General features: G+C 37.6%; 1 long non-coding RNA gene across 1 annotated transcript; it reads right to left on the bottom strand.

Annotated features, from left to right (window-relative positions):
- Positions 1-9,295: 9,295 nt before the first annotated feature.
- On the bottom strand, positions 9,296-11,008 carry LOC143476545 (uncharacterized). The gene is made up of 3 exons (XR_013121322.1): positions 10,738-11,008; positions 9,977-10,161; positions 9,296-9,758 (listed from the first exon to the last, which is right to left on the bottom strand). It is a non-coding gene; the product is annotated as an uncharacterized LOC143476545 (long non-coding RNA).
- Between the last annotated feature and the right edge of the window lie 2,214 nt (positions 11,009-13,222).

The following is a 13,222-nucleotide window of genomic DNA, read 5'->3' on the forward strand; positions in this document are numbered from 1 at the left end:
GGACGTCGAGGCTGCTGTAAAACGGTCACTTACCCGAAATCCTGGTCCTAGTGGAGTCCCTTCTGGCCATCTGTTTGTGCACCTGTCTATGAGGAAGAAGGTGATGGAGTGGGGTCATAACTCTCCCTTCACTGCTCACCCAGGGGCACGTAACACCCTTGAGCTCAATAAGCGATGGTTCTGGTGGTCCGAGATAGACCAAGAGGTGGGGAAGTTTGTTTCAACTTGTGGGACGTGCGCCCGTAACAAGGCCTCTCATGCCAAAACAACCTGGCTGTTGGGTCTTCTCCCCATCCTGTCTAGGCCTTGGACTCATGTGGCCCTAGATTTTGTTACTGGGTTACCCCCCTCTCGGGGTAACACTACTATCCTGGTTATCGTGAACCGATTCTCTAAAGTAGCAAGGTTCCTGGCCCTGCCGAATCTCCTCTCCGCTTGTGACACAGCCTCCTTATTTGTCCATAACATCGTCAGGCACCACGGTTTTCCATTTGACGTGGTGCCAAAAATGTGTGCAGTTTGCTATTGCATCTGATATTGAGCTTATGCTTACTTTTCCCTTCTATGAATCAGCATTGATTCCTGTGTTTCAGAAGTAGTTTACTTTAAGAGTAACTTGAGTTACTGTCAAGGCACATTTTTGTGGGTCTAGGTAAGAGCATTTGCTTAATGCTTAAATGTAAATATAAAATGATTACTGAATGCAAGCACCTTTGCCCTGACAGTTTTTTCTGCCCTATTTAAACGCAGTGTTCCAACCCTATCACAAAAACCTAATGTACTCAATTATTGACTGCCAAAAATGGCAACAGACAGATTAATTCACACACTGCTGACTTTAAATTATCTGCAAAAAATTACAGAATAGAATATAATAACAATTTGAATAAAAAAAAGAACAATGACTTCAGGATGGGTTCGTGCCAACACAAAAAAACAAAATGAACTTTACACCAGCCCATCTACTAAATTATGCTGTGATCCAGTGATTGTGATGTTGTGGCCTTCTTTGTCACTTATAATAGTTGTCATTTTATGACAACTAAATCACAATTCACAACCTATCTGTTGGGGTAGGGTTTATGCAATTAGGCCAGCACTGCCATTTCCATATTGGGTGTTAAAAGTGACAGCACTGTTGGTGAGAACAGTGGTTACCATTACTCACACAAATGAGGATGAGATGGCACTTTGGGTGTAAAGTCCTTTATGACTTTTTAGACTGGAGGATAAAATTATCCTACATATTTTCATATGCTAAGATACAATGTCATTGTGATGATACTATGGCCTTTAGTTCCTGATTTATTGAACAGGACATTATCTTGACCTTCATGGAAATAAGCTTTGCATATAGTTTACACAGAGAATGATATCTATCACAACAGTCACAAGATTGATAGGACAACCTGTCTGTTGTTTTGTTTTATGAAGTGAGGCCAGCACTACAATTTCCATTTTGGATGTTTTTTTATGAATGTCAAAAGATAACTCTGTTGATATGGCAGTAGTTAAACTGTGGAAACAGGAACCCTTCTGGACATACTCAAAGCAGCAGATAGACCAATATTGAAGAAACTTAAGCTTGATCCTTCAGTTTTTAACCACTACAGACTCTTTAACCTTCAACTTTTGAGAAAATACTTGAAAATATGTTTACACAATTTTCCCTCATATTTGAGATCAAACAATATTCCTTTATATAGTAATTATTTTTGTTAATATGCAATTTTATACCCCAAACTACAATTATTGTAAATTTGCCAGAAGATTCTGCCAGAAGGTTCTGCAGCCAAAAATGAAAACAAACTTAAGAACCTGGAGCATACTCAAAATGAAAGTGCTATACTGGTATGCTATATTGAAATTTTGAAAAAGCAGGTTTTATGGCCAGAGAAGACAAATGTAAGGCTTTATAAAAACAAACACTCAAGATGGATTTGACATAAAATAGGATTGGTCATGCACAATGTTATCTCCCTTGTCAGGAATGGTGATAGGTCTTGATTTTGTAATAGAAAAATCTTAGGATACATGACAGACTCTGCCAGATAGCAGGAGATTTTAAATTTAGGTCTGCTTTCTTAAACAGGGTATTGGTGCTGCTTCATAGGGGTGGAGCTCTTTCTCTCACAGAGAGAAACTCAGATACTACTGAAATTGACAGAATTCATAATGTACATAAACATAATGAGATAGATACAAGTCTCTGATTTTATACAGAATTTTCTCACTTGTCTACACCTGGGATTTAAACCTTCATCTACATACAGTATTCTGTAGGTATTTCTTAAATTGTTGTTGAATTACAATGACTAAATGTTACCTAATTTTTTATATTTTAATTCTACCATGTTGTAGTCTGCTTAGATTATTTTGTGATTTATTGATGTATATGGTTAGGTAAAGTTATATATCCAGGTTTAATAATTACACAATGAAACATTTAAATTTTATTCATGAATCAAAAAAGATATGAAATGTTCTAAACAATCCTGTAGCATCCTGAGATGTTCAAACTGCTAAATTAACATTAACATTAATCATAATGTACGTAAATATAATGTGATAGATACTATTCTCTGATGTTAAACAGAATTTTCTCACTTATTCTTGAGAATAAAACCTTCATTTACATATCAACTGTGAGTATTCCTTAGGTTGATGTTTTACAATGATGTGTAAATTTTACACAATTATAATGATTTGAATTTTGCCTTTTTGTTGTCTGGTAAGATGATTTTGTGATTTATGTATGTGGTTATGTAATTTTGTTTATCCAGGTTTAATAATTACTCAGTTTTTTTTTATTAATGAATCAAAAAAGATATGTAGCATTTATACCAGACAATTATATTTCATCTTCTTAATTGAATGAACATATAAAAATTATTTCTGCTTTTGATGGTGTATATGAATGACCACAGGTTATCAATATGGATGGTGCAGTGGTGGTGTGTGCAGGATTGTGAATGGCTCTTTCTTATTTTGGTTCATATGTATTCCTCTTCCACAGATCACAACTCCACTTCATTTTTTTGAATATCAGAATTCTGAAGATGAATGTCTCTGATGAGCCTTCCACCACACCTGACCTTTTCCCATTCATCAACACTACAAGTAAAAGCATTTGTGATGTACAAACCCAAACTACATTAAATTTCTTTTATATCATCAATGCCATTTTGGGTATACCAACCAAATGTTATGTCCTGTGGCTCATTTTCATGGACAAAAGAAGTGGCATCATAGTAGAATTTTTCAACCTAAATTTCACTGTTTGTGATCTCCTGTTTTGTCTGGGTGGTTTGGCCTCCAATCTTGGTTCAAAATACCCACAAGTTTCATTGTTAGATTGTTATTCATCAGCAGCACATTTTACTGGCCGCCCTCTGTTTCTCTGCTTCATCTGCTTGGAGCAATATTTGGCAGTTGTCCATCCCATCACCTTCCTTAAGTACAAGGCACTAAGATATAGACTCATGTGTTCTGCTGCAGTGTGGGTGATGATTCTTGTGTCTGGTGTGTTCTATGTGTATGTGTTTTGCTCACTAAATGTTCATTTGTTCATTTGTGTTGTTCTACCAGCATACTTTATCATCCTCTCCATTAAATGTTTCTGCTGCTTGGCTATATTTAGAGCTCTCAGGCATCCAGGACCAGGTCAGAAAGGGAAGGATAGAGAGAGGGCTAATCATGTGAAGAGAAAGGCTATTAAAGTAATACTAATAACAATAGTATGCATGGTCATTCAGTACAGCTCTTTATTTGTAGCAGGATTTCTTTTTGGTGTTTTAACTTTAAATACATTTTTTATAATCTGGTCTGCTGCTATTGCCATGTCTGTGTTGTCTGGATATATACATTCTTTACTCTACATCCACAGAATTAGAAATAAATAGGCTTGTGTTCAGTCCCTTCAAAATAAAAGCATGAGAAAATATCTGCTCAGAGTTTCACGGTTTCTCTCTCTCTCTCTCTCTCTCTCTCTCTCTCTTTTCCAGATTCCAAATTTGCATTATGCAGACTTTATTGAGATTATTGTTGTAGTTCTTATATTGACATGAAAAAGAAAAGCTAATACAAGTTCAGGGTTCTATGATATTAGTATTCTACCAGAATAAACAAAGCATGTCAGCTACATTTTTTTAATGTTAAAACTTTTGTAATTAAGGGAATCATTAATGCTGGAAAACCTCTAAATAATGTTGTTTTATTGCATTATTTATAATATACAATACTACAACACAGAATTTGCACTGATATCAGCAAATTTGTATTAGAAGTATTAAATGATTACTGAATGCTAGCACATTTGACCTGATCCTTTTTTCTGCCTTATTTAAGCCCAAAGTGTTCCAACCCTATCATAAAAAACCTAATGCACCTCAATTATCTACTGCCAAAAATGGCACCACACAGATTAATTCACCCACTGTTGACTTTAAATTATCTGCTAAAAATGACAAAATAGAATATAATCACAATTTGAGTCAAAACAAAAAGTACAATTACTTCAGGGTGGGTTCATGCCAACACAAAAAACAAAATGAACTTAACACCAGCCCATCTACTAAATTCCTTAGAAAGAAAAATTTATTAATGAATGTTCAATTTATATAGCACCTTTCAGGATACCCAAGGCACTTTTACAATTTTAACACAGGTACAAGTCTCAGACAACCAATCCCACACACACCAGCAAGAAGTGGCAGCCAATTGCGCACAGTGTACTCTCTACTGGGATCCACAGCCCCCTGGGGGACTGAATGGGGTGCAGGAAAGGAAGAGAGGACGGACCCTAGTGGCAGAGCACCATCCACCACTGGACATACAAGCACACACACATTCATACAACTGCATTTTATTGAACAGAGAGAGACACAGACTCAGGGAGAATTTGTCAGGGACTGCCAAATTACTTAACCTCCATGTTTTTGGACTGTGGGAGAAAACCAGAGATCCCAGAGGAAACCCACACAAACACAGGGAGAACATGGAAACTCCACTCAGATTAGGATAGAAAACGCAAAACAAACACACCACATACACCCACAACTCCAAGCAAAGACAATTACAATGTACAAAATAAATATTATCTGTAAATCTCAATACTCTCATTCTATAATTTTTATATTCACTGGAAATCAAGCAAGGCTTTCGTATGGGAACCTTTACATATGACAGCTTAAGGTCTCATACAAAATCCTAAAAAAGCAAAGTATACGCTCATAAGGCGTATGTCTAAATAATCCATAAAACACCAACTCAGAAGTACATACTCAAAGCTAGAACAGCTAGAAGGACTCATGAGGCCCTATTTAAAGAACAATTTACAGAGGGTATTATTACAGACTCAAACCTCTACAGAGCAGCATCTACCATGACCACGTGGTGACTACTGACCAAGACATCATAGAGCACCATCATCATGTAAGGAGCAGTTCAATGTCCTGCTGTATATATATATATATATGTACACTATACACTATGTATACTATATTGCCACAATATGTACTATATACTGTATGTACACTATATTGTCAAAAGTATTTGCTCACCCATCCAAATGATCGGAATAAGGTGTTCCAATCACTTCCATGGCCACAGGTGTTTAAAATTAAAAGTCTGCCTACAGACTGTTTTTACAAACATTTGTGAAAGAATGGGTCTCTCTCAGGAGCTCAGTGAATTCCAGCGTGGAACTGTGATAAGATGCCACCTATGCAATAAATCTAGTCGTGAAATTTCTGCACTCCTAAAAATATTCCACAGTCAACTCTAAGCTGTATTATAAGAAAATGGACGTGTTTGGGAACGAAAGCAACTCAGCCACGAAGTGGTAGGCCACGTCAACTGACGGAGCGGGGTCAGTGGATGCTGAAGCAGAAGAGGTCACCAACTTTCTGTAGAGTCAGTCACTAAAAACATCCAATCTTCACGTGGCCTTCAGATTAGCTCAAGAACAGTGCGCAGAGAGCTTCATGGAATGGGTTTCCATGGTCGAGCAGCTGTATCCAAGCCATACATCACCAAGTACAATGCAAAGTGTCGGATGCAGTGGGGTAACGCACGCTGCCACTGGACTCTAGAGCAGTGGAGGCGCATTCTCTGGAGTGACAAATCACGCTTCTCCATCTGGCAATCTGATGGATGAGTCTGGGTTTGGCAGTTGCCAGGAGAACGGTACATGTTTGACTGCACTGTGTCATGTGTAAAGTTTGGTGGGCTCTCTTGGGCTCTCAAAGCTGAGAGTGAATTAATAATTATTCACAAATAATAGTAATAAAAATGTAGCAATTTTTCCCTGTTATCCATGGTAGTGCCCCAATAAATCCTCTCAGTCATGATTGAAGACCATAATGCTGCAGCGTCAGGAGGAGGAGCACCTGCAGAGGTGCAGGTGAGATGAGGCTGGGCAACATCCACAGTGTTGGGCTCAGGAATGCAGGTAATCACAGAAGCCCCTGCACGATCCATCAGTCCCACAGTGCTCACATACCCAGTGTGAGACCCGATGGGCCATGAGAGCCCATCTCTACAAAATGAGGCTGCATCTGTACAAACTTTGCAGCTTTAGACATTATATGTTCTTTTATTTTATTTGCCTTTTACATTTACATTTATGGCATTTGGCAGACGCCCTTATCCAGAGCGACTTACACTTTTATCTCATTTTTTATACAAGTGAGCAATTGAGGGTTAAGGGCCTTGCTCAGGGGCACCTCAGTCATGGCCTCAGGTCAGGGAATCGAACACGGAACTCTCTGGTCACAAGACCAGTTCCCTAACCACCAGGCCATGACTGCCCACTGCCTTCTTGCCTTAATTCATAATCTGACAATGAACAAAAAAATAACCTTGTAGATTTTTCTATGCTGTGACCCAGTGATATTGGTGTTGGGGCCTTCTTTATCACTTATAATAGTTGCCATTTTATGACAACTAAATCACAATTCACAACCTGTGTGGTGGAATTGATGGCACAGAAGTCGAGGTCTTATAATTATATTAAGCAGTATTTATTTGATATCAAGAGAGTTACAAAATATAAAAGTTGTAGCAAATGCACTAATAAGCAAGCATTTTGTTTGTGTAAATTTATTCATTTTCTTTTAATATCCATTCATATTTGTATATTTCTTGATTATTATGTGTATACTTTGGAGAATTGTTTAATTAATAACATCACCTAACCATGTCAGCAGTGAGGTCATCAGTTGGTCACGTGATGCACTTGGGGGGAAGGGATGTAAGTTTCGTTAATAGTTAGTCGATGTGTGCAAGCGGCTTATAAAAGGACAAAGAACTGTGAAGAAAATGGACTTCTAGCAATGCCTAACCTTCTGGTTGGAGGTGCACACGGTATGATAATTTGAGTGATATATTCTTGTGTCTGTATGTGTGTGTAAATTAGGTTGAAGAGCATTAGCGTTTTATGAAATAATTCGTTAAATAATTCATAGACCGGAAGATGATGTTTTCGTTGACGTGTATTGCATTTTATTTCAGTGTTCACGGTGGTCTTGGAAGTTGTGAGACAGAAAAAGTCTGTAATAAAACTTTAAACCATCAGTCGGAGCGTGGCACCTTTGTCAATTTGTGAAGAAAAGGTTGGGATTAGCTATAAAAGTATAAATGTGAAGTATGATGTGAAGCTTACGCTTCATGCAGTAACTCTGAACTGTCTCTCTCAGTCCAATTTCTTAAAGTCAAAATGTGTGTGTAGAAAAAACTAAGGATGCCTGCCAGTGGCGTGCCCCTTTATCAGCGAAAGTGCCCTTTTGAAACTTCGGGTTTTTTTTATCATTTTACTGAGGTCGGTTTGAACCTGAAATGATCTTTTGAAAACCACCTCGCACACACCCGAGCTCTCTCTTCCTTTGTCACACCAGATGCGCTGCAGCAGCAGTTCAGTTCAGCGAGTGGAACGAAGCGTCTTCAGCACAACACGCACGGTCACAGTTAAGCCTGGTTTATACTTGACGCGCCGTCCGCGCGGCGAAAATGACGTAATCGCTGTGGCTCCGCCCGTGCGCGAGGGCCTCGCGCGCTGTCGCGGCGCGAGGTCGTGCACCTCTCGAATTTTGTAACTTCGCGCGCGCGCCGCGCTTCAGCGCGATCGACAAAGTCATGTTTGCAGGGTTCATACACCTAAACAAGGTGGAATTAAAGCACTTGTACGGAACTTTCAAGGTCCATTTCAATATTTTCCAACACGATAAACATAATTAAGTTAAATATTAATACATATACTCGAAATAATTCGAAATAATTCGCTTTTTATCACATTATTTAATGGTTGTTTATTTTCAAAACGCTCAATCTTAACGTCTTCACGTTCTCTCATGTTTCGTCCTGGAATTACAAGAGGCTCGTATTTGTTAACGTAATTTCAACATTTTAATGTACTTTAGCCTAAATTCCAGCACTTTTCAAACCTGAAACACAAAGCAACATCAAAATGCGTCAGGTAAATGTTCCTTCTCCTTTTTTTGAGGGGTGTTTCTTTATACTACCACATATCGTTTCGGACAACATTGCAAAGCCATATTTATGTTTGATGCCTGGTGTATATATACGGTCTCTGGTCAGGTAAAAATGTTCTTTCCCCGGTTTTGCAGAGGTTTTTTATTCTCCACTGCCACCTATTGCCACCTATCGTTTCGGAGAACACTGCAGCGACGCTCGCGACGTTCGCGAAAGTATAAACGCCTACACCGCTCGCGCAGGGTCGCGCGAGGTGGGCGGAGTCGCGCGCTACGGTCGCTCGCGAAAGTATAAACCAGAGCCGTATAGAGAGAGAGTCGCGACAACGGAAGTTCAAAACGCTTGATGGTCACGTGATTCACGGAGGCTTCAGATAGTTCCAGGAAGTTCAATTTGAGCGCATAAACACAGAGACAGAACTGCGATTTGAGGATTATTGTGAACATATAACGACCAACTTTAGGCTAATTTTAGAGCTGTTTAATGCTTTGATTGTTTTATAATTGTTATATATTACGTTCATTTATATATTTAGAGGGACAGGAAGGGGTGAGAAATTCAGATGAGATTAATTTTCTAACATTCATGGTAATTTCTGTAATCCAATGGTATTGGTGATCTAAGTAATCTAAATGACTAATGTACATTTTCTGACAGAAGGAAAATTTTCTTTGACTTCATTGTGCAGAAATATGCTTTAAAAGGGTACATTAAAACACATTACATTTATATCCAGACAGTATATGACATATTAAAATACATAGATACATTATATATATATATATATATATATATATATATATCTTGTCTTTTTAATACACACTTATTTACAGCAATTAATTCATTAAATAAATCTCTAATAATCTCAAATATGAATATCATGTCAAGCAGTTTTTCTGGGTCCTTTCCTCCGTGTTGTTTGTGTAGTGTCCACCATGGTTTGCTGTGTTGCATGGGGATGCTCCAATCGAGCAAAAATGTATGGTTTCCCCACTGATACTGAGAGGAGAAAAAAATGGTTGTCTCAACTAAGCAGGAGCAATCTTACCCTCACTAAAGATTACAACAGCAAATATATATGTGAGGTAATCATCAAACACTGCATTTGCACTTTTCACAATAAACACACTATTGGAAAGCTTAATGCCTGATTTATTAAAATACAGAATAGTGAACAAAAAAAAAATCTAAGACTCCAGACAGACTCGGGTGCAGGGTGAGGGTGCTATCTAGTTGCAGGCTCCATTGAATCCCCTATGGTTCTTTGGCTTAAAGAGAGAGAGGAGAAAAATACAGGAGAAAATGATTATTATGAGTATTGATGTGATATGAATTTGAACTTGTTGCACATCCTTGGTTGTTTTTTATACGTGTAATGAGTGTATACGTATCCAGTAAGTGTTCTCTAATACTGTGTATTCACCCACTATGGAATATGTATATGGGTAGACAAAACTGAGTTGTCATGTGTGAGGAGTAAACTCACATCACTCTGCAGGCACATTTTGAGGCAGACCAGTTCATCAAAACCAAACAGGGCAAGACTAGGCTGAGAGCAGATGCTGTTCCCACCATTTTTGTGCATCGCCCCGCACTCAGAAAGAGGAAGCCCCCTGCACTACGATGCACCACTGGACCTGTAAAGACAGGGCCCATAGCTGCTGATCACAGCTATAGTGTTGACACAGGTATAATAAGTATGAACTCCTAATAATTATATTATTTCTTTAAGTGATAGAATATTTAAAACTTAATCACACTAAATAGTATACGTCTTTTATATCCAGCAGTTTCAAAAACTGAGGAAATACGTTAATAAAATAAAATAAATAAAACGAAATAAAAAGGAAAATAAAATAAATAAAAGGATAAATAAATAAAATAAAAGGAAATAAAACGTTAGTTGGTACTCCAAAATGGATATCCTCATTTCACCTCCTCGACCCAACACACTCTACAATCACACTCATATGTTATATTTAACCAATACTTATAGCTACCCCGCAAAAACATCGCGTTTAGGTGAAATGGCATTAAGAGAGGAATTTACAATTAATAGGCTGTCGGTCGTTAATGTGAAATCTCGCTAACCGTATTCGCGTTGTCTTAGCATAGATTTAGTTCCCTAAATCTGCTTATTAAGAGGTGGATAATTCACTAAAATGCTTTAATTCACATTTTAATGCACATGCTAATTTGATTCTGATGTCCTTATAATACACAATCTGATTTTTTAAGCGTACTAACCTGTAAAAGTGTATCACAGATGGTCCACTGCTCCAGTTTGACTGCGCTGCTCGTATTTGCTGCTAACTTCCGGGAACTATTGACAGGCTCCACGATCCGCCATTGCTGTAAAAAACTGGTCCATTGGAGTGAACGGAGTTGACGCGACTCTCTCTCTATAGGGCTCTGGTATAAACCAGGCTTTAGACTTCTTCTCCCGTCCCCACCAGCCAGGTCACATACACATCAAGTCAAATCGTACCGTTTGCCCTCTAAGACCAACGTGAAATCATTTTGTTGTGCAGTAAAATGTGTCATACAGCACCAAACTACTAAGCATTTTTAGCCGACTGGTCACCTGATAAACTAGTCGCTTTAGCCCAAATCAATGATAGATAACGTGAGGACGACCACATACAAGTAATTAAGGTAGAGTTTGCAAATCTATGTGTTAAGCTGAACGTTTTCTGTTGTATAGGTTTTGTTAGACAACATAAATTAACACATTCATTTGTGAAAGAAGAAACGGGAAGTTCCCCATTACCTGTGAAAAATGCCCATCTGCATAGCCTATAACTCCTTCTCATACTTTTTGGTCTTTTTACTGTCTTAATTGTAGGCCTATATTGATTTACTAATTGCAAAATATATGCAACAAGGCCTGCAGACAGTGGAGGGTAAACAGAAGTTAACTGAATGACGACTGTAATATTGGATATGAATTTTAAATTTTATCAGTTCGCTGCGTGACTTCTCCATTGAAAACTCACGTTTAGAGAATGTTACAAATAAAATGTCACATTTCATTCAACATATGCTTGTAATTTTTTTATAATGAAGTGTTCCATGTGCGCTAAAAAGTGCCCTTCACCACCCCCCCCCCCCCCGAGCACTTGCCCCCCCAAAATGTCTGTGCACGCCACTGATGCCTGCTTCCCAGGAGCAGTTATCAGTTTCCCTGGGATTCAACCTTGAAACGGATAAGCAGTATTATCTGTAACTCTGCTGCTTCACGGAAAACTTAAGTCTTACAGAAAAACATCTTCAATATGGTTACAGTTAAATACTAAGCAGTGCAAGCAGTACTTTACACACAGAATGTGCTATTGTGTCTGCATGGACATGAATAACATGAATCACACATGAATATAATCAATATTTCCTTCACACCTGTCTGTTGGGTTAGGGTTTATGCAATGAGGCAAGCCCTACAATTTCCATATTGGGTGTTTAAAATGACAGCACGGTTGGTGAGAACTGTGGTTACCATTACTCACACAAATGAGAATTAAATGGCACTTTGGTTATGAAGGGCAAGGACCTAGGACTGGAATCCTTTATGACTTTTTAGATTGGAGGTCCTGGATAAAATTATCCTACAGATTTTCACATGTTAAGATACAATGTCATTGTGATGATACTACGGCCTTTAGTTCCTGATTTATTGAACAGGACATAATCTTGACCTTCATGGAAATAAGCTTTGCATAGTTTACACAGAGAATGATATCCATCACAACATTCACAAGCTTGATAGGACAACTTGTCTGTTAGATTTTGATTTATGGAGTGAGGCCAGCAATACAATTTCCATTTTGGGTTTTTTATACATGTCAAAAGAGAACTCTGTTCATAAGGCAGTAGTTAGACTGTGGAAACAGGCATCGTTCTGGACACAATCAAAACAACAGTTAAACCAGTATTAAAGAAACTTAACCTTAATCCTTAAGTTTTTAACCACTACAGACTCTTTAACCTTCAACGTTTTAGCAAATACTTGAAAATATGTTTACACAAACAATTTTCCCTGATATTTGAGATCAAACAATATTCCCTTATATAATAATTATTTTGTTAATATACAATTTTTTACCCCAAACTACAATAATTAATTATAAATTTGCCAGAAGATTCTGTCAGAAGGTTCTGCAGCCAAGAATGAAAACAAACTTAAGAACCTGGAGCATACTCAAAATGAAAATGCTATACTGGTATGCTGTATTGAAATTTTGAAATAGCAGGTTTTATGGTCAGAGAAGACAAATGTAAGGATTTATAAAAACAAACACTCAAGATGGATTTGGCATAAAATAGGATTGGTCATGCACAATGTTATCTCCTTTGTCAAGAATGGTGATAGGTCTTAATTTTCTGAGAGTCACAAAAATCTTAGCATACATGACAGACTCTGCCAGATAGCAGGAGATTTTAAATTTAAGTCTGCTTTCTTAAACTGGGTCTTGGTGCTGCTTCTTAAAGTATTTCTTAAATTGTTGTATTACAATGTCTAAATGTTACCAAATTTTAATTATTTTAATTCTGCCATTTTGTAGTCTGCTTAGATTATTTTGTGATTTATTGATGTATATGGTTAGGTAAATTTATATATCCAGGTTGAATAATTACTCAATGGAAAACTTTTTATTTTATATTATATACATTTTATTCATGAATCAAAAATTATATTAAATGTTCTAGACAATCTTGTAGCATCCTGAGATGTTCA

Source organism: Brachyhypopomus gauderio, chromosome 15, assembly GCF_052324685.1.
Source record: "Brachyhypopomus gauderio isolate BG-103 chromosome 15, BGAUD_0.2, whole genome shotgun sequence".
Lineage (NCBI taxonomy): Eukaryota > Metazoa > Chordata > Actinopteri > Gymnotiformes > Hypopomidae > Brachyhypopomus > Brachyhypopomus gauderio.